This window comes from Gavialis gangeticus, unplaced genomic scaffold (assembly GCF_001723915.1).
Source record: "Gavialis gangeticus isolate Ggan-Ray unplaced genomic scaffold, GavGan_comp1, whole genome shotgun sequence".
In the NCBI taxonomy this organism is placed as follows: Eukaryota; Metazoa; Chordata; order Crocodylia; family Gavialidae; genus Gavialis; species Gavialis gangeticus.
The window spans coordinates 51,504,929-51,508,747 of record NW_017729025.1 but is presented as its reverse complement, the minus strand read 5'-3'; the positions used below and the strand labels follow the sequence as shown (position 1 = coordinate 51,508,747).

At 46.3% G+C, this 3,819-nt stretch overlaps 1 protein-coding gene across 10 annotated transcripts in view; it reads left to right on the top strand.

Moving 5' to 3' along the window:
* NRXN3 (neurexin 3) overlaps window positions 1–3,819 on the top strand; it is a 1,732,637-nt gene that overhangs the window by 1,167,067 nt on the left and 561,751 nt on the right. The gene's annotated exons all lie outside the window — the stretch shown is intronic.

The window sequence follows — 3,819 nt, the reverse complement described above, 5'->3', positions numbered from 1 at the left end:
TACTTTTCTGATCTCTGCTTGGACAGAAGTTTTTTTCTCTGACAGAAAAGAGGGAAATCTTGAAAAGTGTCAGTAGAGGCATTTTGTCCTTGAGAGGCCTGTAGCTGTTCTGTCTCTGGCTCTTCGGGCCACTTGAAACTTCTGAACTATTCATGGTGGAGTCCCAGAATTGCTTCCCTATGTCGGGTCCCTCTCACCTTTGTAATGTGTCTGTAGAAGGAAAACTTACATTGGGATAAGTGGTATTATTGCTTTTTTCTCTTTTTTTAATGTTAGCATTTGCTTAATCTCATTGAGGGCTGGGATTCTCTACTCCTGAGCTTTGATGCAAAGCTCACTGAAACGCATCAGTCTGTCAGGAATGTGGAGCTGTGCTGGTTGCTTCACATTTTCCTTAAGCCTGAGTGTGAGACACTCAGTCATTTGGTTGTGTATGTTTGATTCTCCTATCAGTCTAACCACTCCACTGTCTGTGGCATATAGGCCAGTGCATTCAGTCTGTACTGGGGCCAAGCTGTCATTGCAGTCAACTGTAAGGACTGTCGGATTTTATAAGGACTGGGTCACAGGTGGTCTGGCCTAGTGGGTAGGCCACCAGGAGAGGACTGGGGACTCAAGCTGGAGTCCAGAGTTACCAAACCCAGGGGAAACTCCAGAGGCAGAGTCCAAGCCACAGGACATCAGTGCTGGGGTCCAGGTTACAAGAGCTGTGCAGAGTTCATGAAGCCAGAGTCCTGCTGAGCAGGGGCAGAAACCAGAAGACCAGAGAGGATGAGATCCAGGGAGGCTTACCACAGAAGGCCTTCAGACAAAACTGTTGGCTGGCCTCCAGTCTAGTGCCAAAGGTGGACTTAAATGGGCAGGCTGCTATTCCCAGCACCCAGTCAGGAGGCTCTAACAGTGGTCAGCTGGTTCATCAGCCAGGGTGGGGCTGCCAGTTAGACCTTCTGGCACATTTAGTCAGCTGAGCTATTGGCCCTGGGCTGCCTCTTACGTTCCCTGACGGATTTGGTTTTGAGAACATTTCTGGTTAGTTGGTTCTTCTATAGCTCTGTATTTATAGCCCAAACGCACATGAAGGGGCCACAGGAACTTACATGGACTAGATGGGAAAAAAACAGGTACATTCCTAACATTCCCGAGCCTTGTTAATGTTTTTCCAAGATATACAAAAAGAGTATTACAGAATCCTTGGCAAACACAAGGCAAAGAACTCCAGCAGCAGCGTGCAGTAAGATTTCAGTAACCCCAAGTCCTTACTGAAATGAAGACTGCCACTCTCTATTCTTCTGCCATCCAATCCTCCGCCCCCTCCCTCTTAACTGTCCCTCCAGCATATTTATCAGAAGCTGCAGCTGATAGCTATATTTACACCATATGTGCAACATGCAGACAGACACAAAGGCACAACACATGTAAACAACATATGTACACAAAGCACAGTGTGCGCAGTGCATACACAGAAGGTCGTTGAGCATTGGAGTGGTTAAGCTTTGCAACAGGCTTTCCAGAGAGTCTGCAGAATCTTTGTCCTTGGAAATTTTCAAGAGCAGGTTAGATGGACATTTGGCTGGGATGGGTTAGTCAGGGATTACCTTGCCCTGTACAAGCTGGACTAGATGCCCTTCTGGGGCCCTGTAAAACATTTGCATCAGATACATGTGTATAGCTGTCCTGCACTAAATGGTCCAAAAAGACTACACTGTGAGCCCCTAAATTTCCAGAGAGGTAGAAAACTTGCTCTTGGGCTGCCATACGTGGGTGGCACTGTACTGGCTTTAGCAGGTTTGAATTTGGTCCAAAAGTACATTGGTGAAGTCATTCTATACTGCAGCTCATCATTAAGGTGAAGAGCACGAGTCTGCCCACTGCAACCTGGAAGGCTGTGCCAGCTGTTTGTAAGGGCCTTCTGGCCTTTCCAAAGCAGTGAACCTTTTGCTGCTAAAGCCCTCCCACCAGCAGTGGAACTGCACAGGAGAGATAAAAGAGGAGGTGCTGATCTCTCCCATCATCTTTGCAGACGCTATCCATCTGCATCAATATTTACACATTTTGCCAAAGTGACAACATCATTATCACTTGCTCAATATTTGAGCTGCTGAAATATTTTCTGCATAATTTAACGCTTAGATGAGAGGATGTATTCTGGGTGGGCAGCGAGGCGCTCTGAGCATGCCGGTTCCCCCCCACCACACACGCACAATGAACATTCCAGCACTGCTGTCCTAGATGGGGCCCGGACACCCAAAAGCATATATTTCTACCCTCATCTTGCCACCTTCAGGCAAGGAATCCACTCCTGGTGGTCCTGGATGGCAGTGAAATCTTAGGAACCCTGAATATTGTAATATTAAAAATATTCCACATTGCAGAAATTCTGGAGTAGCTGGGGCAGCATATTGGAACCAAAGGGAAAGAGTCTGAATTGTCCCTGGGAAAAAGCTGGAATGCAGCATTTTTTAGGCCAAGATAGCACTAGAAAGCTGAGATTATCCTCACAGAACATAATCTTCTTAGGCTTTGTTCACAGGCAGCACTGGGCTGTTTAAACAGAGATGGAGGGTGGAGGGGGAACCAAACCCATATGGCTGTTATTTAAATGTAAACTAATTTTGTTCTCTATGTTCTTCACCCTCCCACTGGGGTTTCTGCTGATTGGCACAGCATAAATAGATGTAAATCCACATACACTGCTTTTCTTTCTGGTCTCTACATTGCACTCAAAGAATATTATTACTAGGTCTCAGAAGGCAGTTGAAAAGAGGAAACAAGGGGCGTCTTTACACGTGCTCCGGCTCTTGGGAGCTGCTCTAATTAAAGCGTCTTCAGCGTCTTGTGTACTCAGGGTCCCCACACTTCAAAACGGTGGTGGGTGCATTTTAATTAAAGCTCATTCAATGAGCTTTAGTTAAAGGGCCCCCATCACCATTTTTGAAACGTGGCAAACCTAAATACATGAGACACTGAGGCTGCTGGAGTGTGTTAATTAGTACAGTTAATCAAGTCTGTTCCAATGTGCTGTAATTACAGTGCATCGGAGCAAATGTCCTGCACATCTACAGGCACCCAAGGTGTCTTAGAGATGTGTGTTCCTGAACTGCCCTTGCTTTGTTTTACTGATGCTTTTTGTTGCTGTGACAATTCTGAGAGAGAAGATGTGAAGAGATGAGTAGCCTTTCTCCTTTAGCCACTGCCAGGGGTTCACAGGACATGACATTACCTTTGTTAACTCCCCAGGGATGCACCATTACTTGGCAGTTATGTGAGGCTACGTTCCCAATAAGAAATATGATGTTATTCATCACTAGCAGGAAGATGCCTCCCTTTTTTGCTCCTGAAAATCTTCTGGAGTTCTGCTGCTAAAGAACAGAGGTGGAAGAACTGTAAATATTCCTTTCATGTTTCTGTATGAAAACTGTTTCCCACCTGAATACCTCAAAATCTCCAACTCTCCTCTCTCCTTGACACTGTGTGCAGTCACTACACAAAACCAACATCAGACGTGGAGCTGCTTGTATAAGAGATGGTGATGCTCGGGCTCATCTGGAATGAGGGGAGGGTCCATCCTTGGCTCTGGCACTGCTCTTATACTTAATACTTGCCATATTCCTTCTGTTGAACTCAGTCTCAACACAATCCTTCCATTTTGCCTTCTTTAGTAGAGTTGGCTCCTTTCTTCTGTTCATCAGGGTGTCACTGCCAGTGCTATTGCAATTCCTTCTGAAAGGTTGGGAGACATACAGCTGTACCCCCAGGAGCTGTGCACAAAGAAGAACATCTCTGTCACGGAGTGGGGCCTAGGAGCGGCCGTGGTCCCGC